The following is a 19,149-nucleotide window of genomic DNA, read 5'->3' on the forward strand; positions in this document are numbered from 1 at the left end:
AGCTTTGATGTTATTATTGGTATGGACTGGCTTTCGAAGAATCGCGCCGAAGTTATTTGCGCCAAGAAATTGATTCGCATACCTCGAGAGAATGGTGATCTTCATATTTACGGCGAAAAACCCTCCAGTGGTCTTAAACTTATGTCTTGCGCCGAAGCCCAAAGACTCATGCGGAAGAAGTGTATTGCATTTCTAGCCCATGTGGTTAAACCTGCTGAAGAGAAGAAGCTTCGCGATATCCCTGTTGTGCGTGATTTCCCTGAAGTTTTTCCTGATGATCTTCCTGGTATCCCTCCCGCTCGTGAAGTCGAGTTCCGTATTGATCTTGTCCCTGGTGCTTCCCCCGTAGCTAAATCTCCTTACCGTCTTGCACCCGCTGAGATGCAAGAATTGGCCAGCCAACTTCAAGAGTTGACTGCTAAAGGATTCATTCGCCCTAGCTCTTCGCCCTGGGGTGCTCCGGTGTTGTTCGTTAAAAAGAAAGATGGATCGTTTCGCATGTGTATTGATTACCGCGAGTTGAACAAACTCACCATTAAAAACCGGTATCCCTTACCGCTAATTGACGACCTCTTTGATCAACTCCAAGGTGCCTCTTGTTTCTCGAAGATTGATCTCCGCTCTGGTTATCACCAGTTGCGCATCCGCGATGAAGATGTTCCGAAGACTGCGTTTCGAACTCGTTATGGCCATTTTGAATTCTTGGTCATGTCCTTCGGTTTGACCAACGCACCCGCCGTTTTCATGGATCTAATGAATCGGGTGTGTAGGCCTTTCTTGGATAAATTCGTGATTGTGTTTATCGATGATGTTCTGGTGTATTCTAAGACCAAGGCCGAGCATGAGCAACATCTTCGGTTGGTGTTGCAAAAGCTTAAAGCTGAGCAACTCTATGCTAAGCTTTCCAAGTGTGAATTCTGGTCTGATGAAGTACAGTTTCTTGGTCATGTTGTAAACAAGATGGGTATTCATGTCGACCCATCCAAGATTGAAGCAATCAAGAACTGGATTACGCCATCCTCTCCTTCTGAGATCCGTTCCTTTCTGGGCTTAGCTGGTTATTACCGGCGCTTCATTTCGAACTTCTCGAAGATCGCTTTGCCTTTAACAGCTCTAACGCACAAAGGTAAACCGTATATTTGGGGCTCGAAGCAAGAAGAAGCCTTTCTAACGCTCAAGCGATTATTGTGTGAAGCTCCTGTTCTTACGCTACCTGAGGGTAATGATGATTTTGTCGTGTACTGCGATGCCTCCAACCAAGGTCTCGGTTGTGTTCTTATGCAACGAGGCAAGGTTATCGCTTACGCATCAAGGCAACTCAAGGTTCATGAAAAGAATTATACAACTCACGATCTCGAACTTGGTGCAGTTGTTTTTGCCTTGAAGATCTGGAGACACTACCTTTATGGTACTAAGTGTATCCTTTACACTGACCATAAAAGCCTTCAGCATATCTTTGATCAAAAGGAACTTAACATGAGACAACGCCGATGGAACGAACTCATCAGCGATTACGATTGTGAGATCCGGTATCATCCTGGTAAGGCTAATGTGGTAGCCGATGCGCTCAGCCGAAAACCCTGCCAGCTTAACTGTATTTTGCCGCGCACCCAGCTTCACTTCGCGCCGATTCAGAGCAACCTTGAATCGCGTATTCGTGACGCGCAGCGCGCATCCATCAGTAATGGTAACCTTCGCGCCGAGTTAGCGTGTGGCGCGGAAGCACATTTTGTCCCTAATCTGAGTGGAATTCTCTGCTATCTCAATCGCATCTGGATTCCCTTTGATGAGAATCTTCGCGCTGATATCCTGTGTGAAGCGCACAAATCTCGGTATTCTATTCATCCTGGCGCTGATAAGATGTACAAGGATTTGCGCATTACTTATTGGTGGCCCGGTATGAAGAAGGATATTGCTGTGTTCGTAGCTAGATGTCTGACTTGTTCTAAAGTAAAAGCTGAACACCAACGCCCATCTGGTTTGCTCGAACAACCAGAAATTCCTACGTGGAAATGGGAATGTGTAGCGATGGACTTTATTACCAAGTTACCTTTGACAGCAAGCAAACATGATAGCATTTGGGTAATAGTGGATCGATTGACTAAGTCTGCTCACTTTCTGCCCATTCGTGAAAACTACCGTGTTGAGCAACTCGCGCAGCTGTATGTCAAGGAAATTGTCTGCCGCCATGGTACTCCTTTGAGCATCATATCCGATCGTGATGGCCGTTTTATATCTCGCTTTTGGAAATCTCTCCAATCTGCGCTAGGAACTCGCTTGGACATGAGTACGGCGTATCATCCTCAGACTGACGGTCAGTCTGAGCGAACTATTCAAACTCTTGAGGATATGCTCCGATCTTGTGTTCTTGATTTTGGAGGTAATTGGGATTCACACCTGCCTTTGATCGAGTTCTCTTATAATAACAGCTATCATTCCAGTATCGGTATGGCCCCATTTGAAGCACTTTACGGTCGTAAGTGCCGCTCCCCGATTTGTTGGAGCGAAGTGGGTGAAGCTCAAATCACAGGACCCGAACTTGTTCAAGAGACAACCGATAAAATCGCCAAGATCCGTGATCATCTGCTGACTGCCAGAAGCCGACAGAAGAGTTACGCAGATCGTAGGCGGAAGCCTCTCGAATTTCAAGTTGGTGATCTTGTTCTCCTCAAAGTGTCGCCTTGGAAAGGTGTTGTCCGCTTTGGGAAGAAGGGTAAGCTTGCTCCTCGTTATGTTGGTCCATTCAAGATTCTCGCGCGTGTAGGAAAAGTTGCCTACAGACTTGACCTGCCGCCCGCGCTCAGTAATGTGCATCCAACGTTCCATGTATCCAATCTCAAGAAGTGTTTAGCTGACGAGAACCTTCACATTCCACTTGATGAAGTCCAAGTTGATGAAACTATGCATTTTGTTGAGAAGCCTGTTGAGGTTATGGATCGCGAGGTTAAGCAAACCAAGCGCAGTCGTATCCCTATCGTGAAAGTTCGTTGGGAGTCCAAGCGCGGAGCCGAGTTTACATGGGAAAGGGAAGATCAAATGAAGATCAAGTACCCGCACCTGTTCTCTGCGCAACCTACTTCGAGATAAATTTCGGGACGAAATTTCTTAAAGTAGGGGAGACTGTGACATCTGCCCGATCCGACCCGACCCAGGTACCCGTTTCTCTGACCCGATCTCTTTCTTTTATGATTTAATATTTATTTATACTTATATTTTACTCTTAATAATAATAATATATATTTTCCTTCCCGCCTCTTTCTCTCTCTTTCTTTCCGCCGTCCCGTCCCTCTTCTCTCTTTCCGCCTTCTTTTCCCTCTTGTCGCCGTCCCGCCCTTAAGCCTTGTTTCCCTCTTTTTTTCTTCTAACTCTTTGCTTGTCCTTTGTTCCTTCCCGCCTAAGGTTGTCTGCGCAGCTCGACGCGCCAGACCCCTTACAAGGAATCCTGCGTGAAGACCATCTGTTCCTGCGATACGCGAGACGAACGCTTCCCGCGACGCGCTAAGGATTTGTAGTTCCCTCGACGCGCGAAGAATTATAGTTCTTCCCGCGGCGCGCTAGGAATCTTAGTTCCTCCCGCGGCGCGCTAAGAAATGTGGTTCTTCCCGCAGTGCGCATGGAAATGAAGTTCTTTCCGCGACGCGTTAAGGTTGTTTTAGTCTACCTTCGCGCTCGCGCTCTCTTGACCTTCTGTGTCTGCCTTCGCGCCTTAGCCTTCTCGCGCTGTACCCTTTGAATCTAGCCGTTTGCTTTTGTGTTGTCTTATCTTTTGGAGCTGTTGACCTAACCTATCTAATGTCTGAAAAGTTAATTTCGGCGCATCATGCGTACCAACCCCATTGGTTGGTAGAAAAAGTGACTGACATTATCTTTTGAGATCTGCTTTTGCCATGCTTGACCAGTACCTTTATCTGACCTGCCCATGCCTTTTTACTGTTCGCTGACAGCTTTATCTTGCCCCCTGCAGCTGCCATATCTTTTGATATCTTTTGTTATCTTTTGTTTTGTCTTGTTCTGTTTGTCTTGGAACCTTTTCTGGATTTATGTCTCCTAGGGTTTTCCTATAAATAATAGTATTATTTTCTTAACACTACACACACAAAGCACTTAATCTCTCCTGTTCTCTTGCTCTTTGCTCTCTCTGCCGCCTCCTCTCTGCCTCCGTCTTCCTCCTTGTTCTTCCTGCTTTTCCGGTAATATATATTATATATAATAATTTACTTATTAATTATGCTAACTTATAATCAAGACTTAAAACAGATCGTTAAAACAATAATCTTTAATTATAGGTTAACTTGTGCTTGTTTAAGAGTTGGTTCTTGCTTTATTTTACACCGCATCGTTTATCAAGTGAGTAATCTCGTACCTAATCCCTTTTTGCTTTTAATGTTTTGGGATGTTCATGTGTTCATACAAACTTAGAGTCTTAAACTTGTTTATGAACTTTAGTCGCGCAGTATCCCATGTGTTGAGGACGTAGACTTGGCTGTTTATTTGTATGTGTGGATCATTAACCGTATGGACGGTCTATTCCGCAGTTTTCATGGTACCATTAGATGAACACGGGAGAACATTCGTTTATGATTTCTCTTTTGTTTACACATGCACAGTTAGTCTTGTTTGTGAGCTCAATTGTGAGCACTGGCAGTCTTGTCTCTTAGAGTTGGTCCCGATCAGATTACACCCTTGTTGAAAACCAGACATACACATGTTGCGCGCAGATTTATTGTTATCTATGTATTGTATTAAACTTGATTTCTCACCAACACGCAAGTGTTTGACGTTTATTTTAACACATGTTCAGGTTTGCAGTAGCTGTTTTGGAGTTCGAGGACACGTAGGAAGTTTCTTTATTTTGGACCTAGACTAAAATGTATCAAGACAAGTTATTGCTGTTCGAATATTTTGATTTATAATATATTGATTTATGTTGGTTTATTTATATCTTATGTATACGTTGCGCATGCGTGAATGAATATATTTATTAAATATTGACACCCAATAGTGTCACGAGTAATGAAACAATATGTGGCGCCCCGATGTATAATCCGCCTTTGGTCGGGGTGTTACAGAGGGGCCAAAGTGTAACATAGTATTCTATAAATAATAACAATAAACTAAACCCTAACTTATTTCTTTTCCTCCCCACTCAAAACCGATCAGCCACCTCTTGGTTCTCCTTGGCTGCCGTCACCCTCACACACACATACAACCACCAATTCAAGCTTTTGATTGAAGAATTAGGTGCTAGGAAGATATAATTGATTATCCTATACATTCTTATTACTTGATTTTGATGTTTGTTGGGTTAATTGTAAACCCTAGCTGCCGATTCTATATGTATATATAGTTATTATGATTGTTGATTATTTGATAACTAGAATTGATATTGTTACATGTTGATTGTTGTGTCTATGATTTGAGTTCAAACAAAAACCCTAATCATGTCTGTAATGGGTAATTGATGTGCATGGATGGTGTTTATGGAGTCTAGAGTGTTATATGAATGCATGATAGTTCATAGGTTGTTAATATATTGAGTTTGGATGCAAACAGTTTCTGGACAGAATGTGTATTTGATGTTTAAGTGACTGTAACGAAGTGTAAATGTGAAAATTGGTTGAGATTATTGGTACTACAGTAAACTAGGTTGAGTCTAGTTTCTATAGAGTATAAATTTGTAATTTTTGGACAAGTAGAAGTTAACTTTTATGATTTTACAAAAACGTTGTGCAAAGCTGAGCTGTTAGACCTGCTGTTAGGTTGTTTTGTAAATGTTATATCTCATGAACTACGAGACCAATTGGGTTGGTTCCACTTCTGGAAGTTGACTTATTGAGTTAGGAACCTAACCCAAGTGGTATTGCATTTATTGGATTTTTCGTTTAACGGTAATTGCAAATAACATTCTGTTGCGCATGAATTTGACTGTTATGAGTTTGCTGTAATGATTTGATGATTGTGAGAAAACTATGTGGAATAAAAATATAATAAAATATGTTCTGGAAACCTAAGACATATGTGCTTCTGTGATGATTTTTGGTAAATTAATTGAAATGCTATGATCGGTGAAATAGTACAATCTTTCTAGTAGGATTTCTGTCTCGGTGAAACTAGCTGCTGAGTTGTGTAAAAATGCATGAAACATGATACTTGTTATATAATTGTTATGTTTTGACCAAAATACCCTTGCGGGGAATAATTGCTAATTGATTGCCATGATTTGACCAAATTGCCCTCATGGGGAATAATGGCTAGTTAATTGTTATTTGTTGACCAAAATGCCCTTACGGGGAATAATTGCTAGTAACGTACGATAGGAATACATGACACGTATATGATTGCTTACACATGTAATGTGTCACAAAAACACTTGTTTAAGTCACCCACGATTCACAAACGAAACACGAAACATGTTATGTGCATAGGTATTATGTGCCGGGTCTAGAGACTCGATAATATTCCGACACTTAGAAAAATCTCTTTGTTGTTTTAGAACGTTAGAGAGAGTTTTTCTGTGACGCGCATCTTGGTGATTTAATTTGGGAAATTCTTCGCAAACAGTGAGTTTCACTTTCCCCTCTTTAAACTGTTTTCAAACGCTTTTCACTTGGGGGAGATAACATACTCCACAACGCATTTAAGATTTTGTTATAAATTATATATCACTTGTAAAGGCTAAGTGGCAAACGAAACATTTGAAGTCCTACACATCGAACCGGTTAATATTTTGAATAGCGAGTCACTGTTGAGTAGTACTACTGGGTTTGACAAACCCCACCCAACGCTAAACTCGACTGGAGGTCGAGCGGGTGTAATTTTGGCTAACACGTACCATGGTCTGGATAACCTGGTGACAAGGCACTTAATAAACGAGTCAGCTTCGGTGTCAAACACTTAGTAATACTTGTTGTATAGACTAGCTACCTATCGATATATAATTGACATAACACTATCTGTAACGCAAAACGCTGTAACGCAAACGTTAAACGATTTATTTTTATATAACTTGTGAACTCACCAACCTTGTGTTGACACTTTTAGTATGTTATTCTCAGGTAGCCGAGGCGGGCGCGCGGTTTAGGAACATGCATTGCTTGATCAACTTTTAACTATGCAAACTTACTTTTAACTGTTATCATTGGTTTTAAATCGTCCTGCGTGACGTCGCATTGTTCTCTATGGTTTTACGCTTCCGCACTTATTTTCATTTAAACGTTTTTATGGTTTGATTATAACTGATGATTCCGATCCTGTTAGTTCACACCCTCTGACGGTAAAACTCCGTTAGTGGATTTTGAGGGTGTGACATATTTTATATGAGCAAAAACAATTAGTTTGTAATGGATCCATGTTAACTCTATATTGTTTAAAGAACATCGCTTCTAGATAATAGACAAAAGTCACAACCAACTTGCAACTAACTGGAAAGAACTAGTTAACTATCCACACGTACCCCCCATTGTGTTGTCCTTTTTAAAGCAAAATGTGAATTGCATTAGTAGGGATCTCATACCAATTACCATAATTAAGAAGAACATATATAATCTACAAACATTAATACAAACCAGTATCTAAAGATCACTGTAACTACAATTAAGGTAAATCAAGGATTGGTCATGACAGATGTTCAACGTTCCAAATCCAGACTTCCAGGCTAGTAACCTCAACATGAAAGAACTCATTAAAAGGGGATGTTACATTAATTCAGCCCTTGTAACACACGAATTACTAAATTAGTACAATATAAAGTGGTTAACAAAATGTGGATGTTACACTAATTCATCGAAATTTCGACAACATAATAACAGTGGTAAATGAAATATTCATTACATGGGTCAAACAAATATTCTAACGAGTTATCCAAAAGTGGAAACCCGTGGTAGTTAATAGAATGATTAACATTAAACAACAAGTAAGATAACATAGAAAACACGGTGTCACTCTAGCCGCATTTGGAGTAGCGTACTCTTGGGGATTGGTTGGTGGCGTGGGCAACACTCTCTTCCAAGGCCTCCTATTTGTACAAAGAATGCTCTGATATTGCTCAGAAGAAGTTGGTTGGCTTCCCTGTCGTGGTGGGTTAATACCCGATCCTTCACCACCAATAGAATTTTCAGAAGTAGCAACAACGTAACCACCGCCACTATCAATTTCCGGGTTCAATGTTTGGATGTCAGTAGCAACCCCAAGGGGTACTTGTTGAGTCCCAGAACCACCACCACCACCACCCTCGTTACTAGCTAGTCCAAAGTAATCTTCGTGTGTATTAACATTCCACGGAGTCACAGCGAAATATTTATATGTATATGTTTTCTGATCATCAAACTCTAAGTCTCCCATATTCTCATTAGGAAGAGCCAAGTGGTATTCAAGTTCCACTCCCTCAACTTCAGGTAACTTGGCTGCTTTCCTCCTATTTAAAATTGACTTCTCATTCCTGGTTTTACGTCTTCGTCTTCGGTTCATCTTGAATATGCCATCACCTTGGATGTTGTCTATAATTTCAACATCCTGGTTGAAATCATCCTTTTTTTCATCTCTCACTTCTCCTCTTCTTTGCTCTGCCATGAGGTAGAAGATCGATTTTGTTTGTTTTTATTCTATCTTAATCCATACTATAAGACTATTGAATGACTCGGTGTACAAAGACTCCATCAACCTGAATATTTTTTACTATAACAATTTGCTAAAAATAAAACAATAAGTCGTTTACATCATTTACAAAATAATTGTTCGTTTTACGCGTTTTATCAAAGTCTTGACTTATAACTGCAAGATATTCGTTGACGTAATTACAAAGTCAACCCAACTCATTGTGAAATTACTTGTTGAAGAAACACTAACCGGACCCCGGGCAGATTACTGGTAACCTGGGGGTTGGATAACTGTTTCCCACGAGGGGTTAGACCCTTGGAAGATGGTTCTTCTGATAACCTGCAAAACAGACACCGTGAGCTCGTCACTGAGAAGGGGGGGGTTCCTCCTTGTGACCACCCTCCGGCGTGAGAATCAGACTAGATTGCTCTTTAAATATAAAAGTATATTAAGAGATTGCTAGAGCAGATATTAGGTATATTATGATGATAATGTGATAATGTAATGTGTTGAGATGATCATACCATTTGGGGTATTTATAGCCGAAGGTAGGTTTCCAAGGAGGTATGGCCGGCTGCAACAGTGTTCCTGTTCATCAACAGTAGCCTACGCACGTGCCCTGCTGGTAGTTGGTGAGTAGGCAGCGGCTGATAGTGACCAGGCCTGCTGTATACTATTCCCTTTCCACCAACTGCCGGCTACGCACGTGGTATGACAGTAGTTGGTGAGTAGGCAGCGGCTAATAGTGATACAGTACAGGAGCATGCTGCTCGCCATACTGTATCAGTGAGCTGTCGTATCTCTGATCAGATCTTTCGCCCATACCTCGTCAGGTACAGTAAAAGGTCCTTCAGTATACAGACTGGCTTATTTGGGCGGGAGTATTCCCCCTCCCGCCTCTGTGCGGGATTGCTCCCGGCTTTGCTCATTCCTTCAGGTGACACTGAATGATCGAGAGCTAAGTACCTAGTGCGTGTAGCCATGCTGCGCGGGTGGCCTTCCCTCATGGCTTGTATCCGAGGCTGCGGGAACAGGCGGAGTCCTTCACCATGGGAGGCATTTCCTGCGGGAACAGCTTGCGTACTGCGCGTAAGGACGTCACGTCTCTGAGCATGGTTGGTCCTGCGGATCCAGTTGGTCTTTGCGCAGACGTCCCTGTTTAAGGTGAGTCTTGCGGGACCAACTGGGCTCTGCTGGGACCTACCTCTTCAAGTCCCCCCAGTCCAATGTTCTTCTCATGAGTGTTTAATAAAGTGAGGTGAACTTTTGGACTTGAGCAAAGGGTTTTGAAAAGGGTTTTGTAAGGTTTTCCATGGGGATTCTTTCCGCGGAAGTCCTTGTCATTTGCAGAAATGCCCGAGTTTCCTGCTTGGTCTTTGGGTATGATGCGGGTAGGTCTGTAACCTCCTCGCAAGTCAGGAGCATTGAGTCCCAGTTGTATGGATTTTCCATGAGGTTTTGGTAGTTTTGAACATAGTGATCAATTATGTTAAGACCACCAATTCCATCCTGGAGCTTCAAACAACGTAGTTCTCGACGTTCCCGCTATGCGGGGATGTTATTTCCGTTTCCGCAAGCATTGCCCAGAAGATCCTTCTTGGTTTCAATTCCCAGCGGAGCGCTAGGTATGTGAAGGGTTTTGCCTTAACACTGTACCTGCGCTTGTCTTACGGTTACTTTACTTCCAAGGTATTCCTGGCGTCAATTCCCTGCGGGTGCTAGGTATGTGAGGGTTTTGCCTTTACACTGTTCCCGCACCCGTCTTGTAGTTACTTGGTTGCCGAGGAATACTTGGCTTCAATTCCCTGCGGGTGCTAGGTATGTGAAGGGTTTTGCCTTAACACTGTACCCGCGGCCGTCTTACGGTTACTTGTTCGCCAAGATTTTCTTGGCTTCAATTCCCTGCGGGTGCTAGGTATGTGAAGGGTTTTGCCTTTACACTGTACCCGCACCCGGCTTATGGTTACTTGTTTGCCAAGGTTTATTTGGCTTCAATTCCCTGCGGGTGCTAGGTATGTGAAGGGTTTTGCCTTTACACTGTACCCGCATCCGTCTTACGGTTACTTGTTTGCCAAGGTTTATTTGGCTTCGATTCCCTGCGGGTGCTAGGTATGTGAAGGGTTTTGCCTTTACACTGTACCCGCATCCGTCTTACGGTTACTTGTTTGCCAAGGGGTAAAGGGGTATTTTCCCGCTTACTTTTTAATATTTTCGAATTTTGAATTTTGAAATTCGAAGAGTTGGTGAAAAGATCAGAACAGTCCAAACCTCTGAAACGTCGTGCGACGGTTTCTTCTGACTGTGTCAGGACGTGCAGGAAGTTATGGTGACGTGACAGAACATGGTCATTCCAGACGCTTTTCCTAGCGCGTGGGCACGATTTTTCGGGCGCGTGGCCGCGAAATTACTGGCACACGTCCTGTCAACAGCTGTTGCCAGCCTGCTTTTTGCCACGTGTCATAGTTTCATTGCACCTTCGATTTCTCTCTCCTCCGCATTAAATTCACCGCATTAATTGCGATTAGTATATAAAGGGGGAGAGGCCTCTTTGTAATCCACACTTTCACCTCTCTTCTTCTTCTTCTTAGTGATTTCCGGCAAATACTCCCCTTTTTCAGGCAAGCATTTTCCCGAAATCACTTCTTTCTGCAAAAATGTCTTCTCATGATGCTGAAGCTGTAGCCGACGATAGGAGTACTGCTGGCGAGTGCCAGTGTGCTCTACCTGTCGATCAGTACCAGTACATAGTCAGGAAGTTCATGCTCGAGTCTCTCGAGCCTGAGTTTCCTGAATCCCACCAGACTGTGTACGATGCCCCCAGTGGCAAGATCGGGGTATATGCTGCATTCTTTGTTTATGGGAACCTTAGGTTTCCATTGACAAAGTTTATGTACCGTGTCCTGGAGAGGCACGGTGTGCACCTGACCGAGGTGCATCCGATGGCGATTGCCAAGGTTCGGCACTTCGAGTGGGTGTGCCGGATTCTGGGTATTGAGCCCTACGTGGACCGCCTGATGACCTTCTATACTTGGAGGTGCGTCCAGGGGTGGTACACCCTGACAACCCGTATTAAGGGTTTGAAGATCTGCGTGACCGAGCGCAGTCTCCGATCGTGGAAGCGGGAGTTCTTCTACATCTCTGCCCGCGCCATCCCCATTGCTATGAAGTTCAAGAAGGGTCAAGCGCTTCCGAGCCTTCATGCTTCCAGTTACCAGGAGGCGGAATGGTTCGCGAAGATATCCCGGGTCCAATCTCCGGTTTACCGGTTTGCGGAGTCCGGGATGGTGCTGCTGGGGATGAGCCGGGTATGGAAGGATGCGTCCCGGTTTCCCATCCTTCTTGAATACGGTTTGAACTCTATTCCTTATGGTATGTCTTGTCTTTCTTGCTGATATTAGTTAATTTTCTAACTGTTTCTTTTTCTTTCAGAGGGGAATAATTTGGAGTCGCTCCTGTTCCCGCGGGAAGCTGACAGTCCCGTGCGGGTGGGCACTCGTGCTCTGGACGACAATGAGTTGCCCATCCTGGAGCAAACGGCGGATAGGTTTGTGGAGGTCTATCCGCCGGGCCAAGAGATCCTGAGCCACCGGCGGCCAGGTAAGGAGATATTCTATCCTGAACCCCTCAATGCTGTACCCGTTGCTGGAAATCCTTACATCCTGTCTTCTGAGGAATCCGCAGATGGTCCTCCCCTTGTGCGGAAGAAGAAGGCTGCTGCCGGCGTGAAGGGGAAGGAGAAGGCCTCCACAGCTGATCCAGTGGTTCTCTCTGACTCGGAGTCAGATAGTGAAGAGGTGGCGGGGAAGCCCGGTGGTGAGAAGAGCACTGCTCCGGAGGCTACGACCGTTACCTCCGGAGAACCAACGAAGACGACGGTGACCGGTACCAAGAGGCCGGCTCCATCGGGTTCCTCCCCGCCCGTCCGTACGTTCAGGGTCAAGAAAACCCGTAAGTACAATCATAATGTCTTTGCAGATTTATCACTATAAATTTAACACTTTCTTCTTTGTGCAGGCGTGGGTGTTGACGCATTCCGGGGTGAACCGCAGGGGAGTATCTCCCCGCCAATGACGGTAGGCTCGGTCAGCCTTCCTGAGGCGTCAACCCAGGCGCCTGCGCCTGCATCCGCTGGTCCAGTTGCTCATTCCTTTGAGCCAACTGTTCCGGCAGTGATGACGTCACCGCCGGCTGTGAGTGCGATTTTTACAGCATCCTTCACAGAGCCGGAGGTTACTGCTGCTGCTTACAAGGCGGCGACCACGGCGGCGACCACAACGGCGACCACGGCGGCTGCCACCATGCCCGCGCCACCGGCACCGATGGCCGGACCATCAGGTACGCGCAGGGCTTCACGCCGATCTTTGCCACCTTCCCGTCTGCCTGACCTGTTGGATGGATTTCCTTTAGGTTCAGGTGATGGGTTTGGCGGCTATCGGCCTGTCATTGACCCTACAGGTGCGTAGGGTTCCTTTCTTTTTCCCTTATGTTTTGTATCATCTTTTCCTTACTGCTTTTGTTTCTTTTGCAGTGTCGGATTCCAATGAAGTGTATGTTCCTCGATGGAACATACGCCGAGGAACAACCCTTCGCACACCTGTGGAGTGCGTGGACTGGGCTCGCCACGCTGCTCCTCCGGGTGCGTTGGGGGAAGCCATGGTTAGCTACCAGGAGGGTAGGCTAACTAATGAGCTTCGGGTTCTCCAGGCCCGGATGCAGCCGCGCGTCGAGCTGCTTTGTCGTGAAAACGACAAGTTGAAAGCAGCTCACGCCAAGGACATATCTGAGGCGCGTACTCTTCGGGAGGAGAACCAACAGCTGGCGGCAGCTGCCGCCGACAAGGAGAAGGCCTTCAAGGCCCTCGAGGTTGAAGTTCAAGCGCGACTCGAGGCCCGCTCCAAGGCTGCCCAAGCTGTGAATGAACAGCTTCGGCTGGCCAGGGAGACTGCGCGAAACGCAACCGAGAGGGCTGCCAAGGCTGAAGCCGTTGCTGAGCCTTTGCGTGTGGAGAATGAGGAGCTCAAGGCCAAATTAGAGGCTCTCCAACGCGCTCATGATGCCTTGGCAATGGAAGATGCCAAGAAACTCCAGGAAATCCTGGACCAGAGGGGGGTGCTTGATCAGACCCAGCGGAAGCTTATGGGCATCGAAGAGGCTGCCGCAAAGGAAGTTTTACTTGCCAACCTTAACAAGAGCGAAGCCGAACGCGCCCATAACGAAGCTCAAGCTGCCCTCCAATGGCTTCTTCGAGAAGCGTTGCCTCAGGTATGTTTAGATTTATCTTCACGCTTTTCTTTTGTAAGAAAAGGTTCTAATACTTGTGTTTTCTTTGTAGGTTGTGCGTCGGGTCTTTTCAGAGACCTCTTACGATGATGCTATGACCGCAGCCCTCAACGCTTCTCATGAGGATGGGGAAAAGGCCGGCTTCTTGCTTGGTCTAGGGTTTGTTGAGAAAGGCGTCCCGCCTTCCAACTTCCCTTTGTTCAATGTGGATACCGAAGCCATTTATGACCAAGCATTGAACCAATACGCCGCCTTCCCGCATCCAGTGGTGGAGAAGGTGGACGAAGTAGCTGCTGCTGATGATGGGTTAGCTGTCCTCAAAGCGTTCCTCGAACCACCCCGTTCTTCTGACGGAGCGGGTCCAAGTGGAAGCGGCCCTGAAGCTTGATCCTGAAGATCCCTTCCCATTGCTAAGATAGACTTGTATAGTTTTTTTTTTTCTTTTAGGCGGGTAGTTACCCGGCCATTCTTGTAATATATTCTTGAAATATTAATCTTTTTGCGTATAAGATTGTTATTTCCTTCTTTGGGTTCCTTGCTTTATAAACTTATGACTTGCATACTTAGTTTAAATTAGCAATTTTCCAAGTGTTTAGAATAAGAACCTTTGAACGTGGTTGATAGTGGGTTAAAGTTTCGCTTCCTCCTTCGTGATTGTGCGGGTAGAACCGTCACTTGCACTTGGTAGGATGGCTAAACTTTAACTTTTATATGACCTGCGTGTAGGTTTTCCTTACCTTTTGAGGATAAGTTAACCTTTGAACGTGGTTGATAATAGGTGTGAAGTTTTGCTTCCTCTTTCGTGATTGTGCGGGTAGAACCGTCACTTGCACTTAGTAGGATGGCAAAACTTTACCCTTATCTGACCTGCGTGTAGGTTTTTCTTACCTTTTGAGGATAAGTTAACCTTTGAACGTGGTTGATAATAGGTGTGAAGTTTTGCTTCCTCTTTCGTGATTGTGCGGGTAGAACCGTCACTTGCACTTAGTAGGATGGCAAAACTTTACCCTTATCTGACCTGCGTGTAGGTTTTTCTTACCTTTTGAGGATAAGTTAACCTTTGAACGTGGTTGATAATAGGTGTGAAGTTTTGCTTCCTCTTTCGTGATTGTGCGGGTAGAACCGTCACTTGCACTTAGTAGGATGGCAAAACTTTACCCATACCTGACCTGCGTTTAGGTTTTTCTTATCCTTTTTAAGAATTTTGTTTTGAACCGTTCGACGCGCGGTTGTCGATAGGTTAGTGTTCATTTTCCTTTCATGATTCATGCGGATAGACCGGCACTTTCATTTAATGGGATAATTGAACTCCTCCTTCAACTGACCTGCGTGAAGGTTTGCCACGTTATTGGGTTCGTGCGGGTAAGACCGCCTTCCCACGCAACGACTTCACGTAATGTGAATGCCGTCACCAGTGTTGGATAGTTTAACCGTTCGACGCGCGGTTGTTGATAGGTTATTACAGTTTCCTTAATGATTCATGCGGATAGACCGGCACTTTCATTTTTGGGTGCTGAACTTTTTCCCCTTCAACTGACCTGCGTGAAGGTTTGTCACGTTATTGGGTTCGTGCGGGTAGGACCGCCTTCCCATGCAATGACTTCACGTAATTATGCGGTGACAACCGGCATATTAGTGTTCAGAAAAGTATAAATGTAAAATCATCAGCTTCGATGTTCTTAAAGAGAATCATTTCCATTAGAAGTGGCTCTTGGCCTTTTCTTTACAAATTGGAATTGATTTACATGCAAACTGTGTAAATGAGCTCCCTTCCATGTTGGGATGGGAGTGCTATCGAGCCGATACGCACCTGGTTCGGGATCTCGTTCTTTACGCAGCATGTAGTCTCGATTTTAAAGCTGGAATTGATTCGTGTTTTCCCCAGCTGGGGTTCTATACGCACTCGCCTGCTCAGCCCTTATTACGCCACGAGGTGCGCGAGCGTCCCATCTCTGACAAATGCTTCGACCATATCTTTTACATCTATGCATTCTTCAGTGTTGTGGCCCTTTGTCTTGTGAAAGTCACAGTATTTGCTTCGATCAGCATCGTGACGATGTCGGATTATTGGAGGCTTTGGCCATGGGAGCTCTTCAGTGGCGAATATCTCAGTGACGCTTTTGGTGAGTGGCGTCCATCTGGAGTTCCGGTGCGACTGTACATTATCCCTTCCGCCCAACCGATGTTGCAAGCCGGATGAGGTGTCAAAGTTTACCCTTGACTGCCAAATGCCTAGCTTTCGTTTTTTATTTAGTCGGGCGGTGAGGACGTTGTCTTCTCTCGTCCTCTGGGTGTAGAGGTTTGTGCTCTGTGGGAGATCTCTACCCAGTTGCTTCTCTGTTTCCGCATAGCGTTTTGCTGCTGTCATGATGCCATCCCATGTGGATGGCATGCCATCTTTACCCGTTAGGGTGCGGATGAGCTCTGGGTCATGTGCGCCCTGGATGAAGGCAGCGCGAACAAGATCTTCGCTGATATTGCCCAAACTTAGCTTCTTTGAGTTGAAGCGAGTGATGAAGTTTGGCAGAGATTCGTCTTCCTCTCGTATGCATTTGAGGATTGTCCATTGCTCCTCGGTATACTTCCGTTGCTGGCTGAAGTGTTGGCTAAACTTCTGTTGGAAGTCTGCCCAGTCGTAGATGTGGTTGACCGGTAGACGATCGAACCATGCTCTAGCAGCCCCAACCAGCGTCATTTGGAACATGTAACACCACGTGGGTTCCGTCCAATTGCTGACGGTTGCCCCCGCTATGAACCTGTTCAAATGATCGTCTGGATCGGATATACCGTCATATGTGCCTATGTTGGGCATTTGTTTGGCACTCTTTGGGGCGATTGCTTCGGCAATGTCCCTTGCAAATTTGGACGTTCCTGCATTTGCAACGTTTGGTCTGAACGTTTTAGAGAAGTCTCGTGGACTTCCACCTGTGTTTTTGGTTTGAAGGCTTGTCCAAAATGCCTTTTCGGTTGGGATTCCGTTTCCTTATGCTTCCCTTTTGCCCTATGGCGAGGGTTCGCGTCGGAGTCGGATTCCTCCGAGTCATCCTCCCAGTATTCGAATTCGTCGGCCTGTTGCACGGAACGCAAGCGTTCGTCCAACTCAGCCTGGAATTCCTTTTGTCGTGCCTCCGCCCATGCCTTAACTTCATCGAGAGTCTGGCGGGGGAGTCTTCGTTTCTCAAACTGGGTATCGGTGGATCCCAGTAGGCGATCATTTACTGCACTTGCCCCAGCTTTGGTAAGTGGGGTAGTGTTCGTAAAATTTACTTCACTTGCCCCGGCTTTGGTAGCCGGGGTAGTGTTCGTAAAAACTGTGTTGCCGGTATTCCCCCCAGTAGCTGGGGTTGTGGTTACCGGAATTTCTCTAACCATCTTTGTAGAAGTTTGAAAAAACTGGAGAAAAATAAAGTTCTAGCTTTATGCACGGATGGCGCCAATGAAGAAACACTAACCAGACCCCGGGCAGATTACTGGTAACCTGGGGGTTGGATAGTTGTTTCCCACGAGGGGTTAGACCCTTGGAAGATGGTTTTTCTGATAACCTGCAAAACAGACACCGTGAGCTCGTCACTGAGAAGGGGGGGGTTCCTCCTTGTGACCACCCTCCGGCGTGAGAATCAGACTAGATTGCTCTTTAAATATAAAAGTATATTAAGAGATTGCTAGAGCAGATATTAGGTATATTATGATGATAATGTGATAATGTAATGTGTTGAGATGATCATACCATTTGGGGTATTTATAGCCGAAGGTAGGTTTCCAAGGAGGTATGGCCGGCTGCAACAGTGTTCCTGTTCATCAACAGTAGCCTACGCACGTGCCCTGCTGGTAGTTGGTGAGTAGGCAGCGGCTGATAGTGACCAGGCCTGCTGTATACTATTCCCTTTCCACCAACTGCCGGCTACGCACGTGGTATGACAGTAGTTGGTGAGTAGGCAGCGGCTAATAGTGATACAGTACAGGAGCATGCTGCTCGCCATACTGTATCAGTGAGTTGTCGTATCTCTGATCAGATCTTTCGCCCATACCTCGTCAGGTACAGTAAAAGGTCCTTCAGTATACAGACTGGCTTATTTGGGCGGGAGTATTCCCCCTCCCGCCACTGTGCGGGATTGCTCCCGGCTTTGCTCATTCCTTCAGGTGACACTGAATGATCGAGAGCTAAGTACCTAGTGCGTGTAGCCATGCTGCGCGGGTGGCCTTCCCTCATGGCTTGTATCCGAGGCTGCGGGAACAGGCGGAGTCCTTCACCATGGGAGGCATTTCCTGCGGGAACAGCTTGCGTACTGCGCGTAAGGACGTCACGTCTCTGAGCATGGTTGGTCCTGCGGATCCAGTTGGTCTTTGCGCAGACGTCACTTGTTATGAGGTAGTACCAGTACCACACCGTGTTGTCCTTTTTTTCAAAGGGAAGACTACTAGAATTTGTAAATATTAGATTAGGTTTATTTTTTTTAGATTTATTTATCCTATGAACATATGTAATAATTTAGAAAATTAAACTTATGATTATGTCCGATTATTTGGTGATTAGGGACGGTAAAATGAAAGGCCAATGCATGACCGTAACTTGTGGTTAATTGGTGCCAAGTTTGTAACTGTTCTTAACCACCATAGATACCCGCCATCTCCGCAACTGATTAGCATTTAACTTGATCCTAGAGTTGATATGCCTACTCGGTACTTCATGATCAAAGTTGTCAACATGAATAACCCCTTCGTAATTCAATCGTACTAGAGCTATCGGTGGCTTGATTTGTATTTTAAACTTATGAATCTACCGAAATTAAACAATTAGTGTAATGTACTTATGTGATTGATATAAAACCGTGGATTACCTCATCACTAATTTCCGGTTCAAGTTTGGATTTATAGCTAAAGTTTTGGTTAAACTCAAGAATTTATGTATGATCATTGATACGGTTTATTCGAGACAACTATCAATCTCCTTGAAACACAAGAGAAGAAGAGAATATAGACCCAAAATAATAAATATTTTTTATTCTTTTGTTTTTAAACGAGATTACAATATATAGAAAAATAAAGACATAGAAATAGAAAAAAATAAGAAAACATAATTTGACTATAATAAGAAAAACTAAATAAAATATAAACTTAAACAATAATAATAAACTTATTAACATAAGAGGATTGCATCAATCATCTTGTAAAAAGTAAGTATAATAGATCTAAGAAAGTAATGATGAAGAAATTTACATTGAACGAACTTAAAATTACCTTGAGACCATCATTTCTAGGCTTCAACGTCTCATT

Source organism: Bidens hawaiensis, unplaced genomic scaffold (genome assembly GCF_021521415.1).
Source record: "Bidens hawaiensis isolate Kalapana, Puna unplaced genomic scaffold, B.hawaiensis_p1.1 tig00013528_1, whole genome shotgun sequence".
Classification (NCBI taxonomy): domain Eukaryota; kingdom Viridiplantae; phylum Streptophyta; class Magnoliopsida; order Asterales; family Asteraceae; genus Bidens; species Bidens hawaiensis.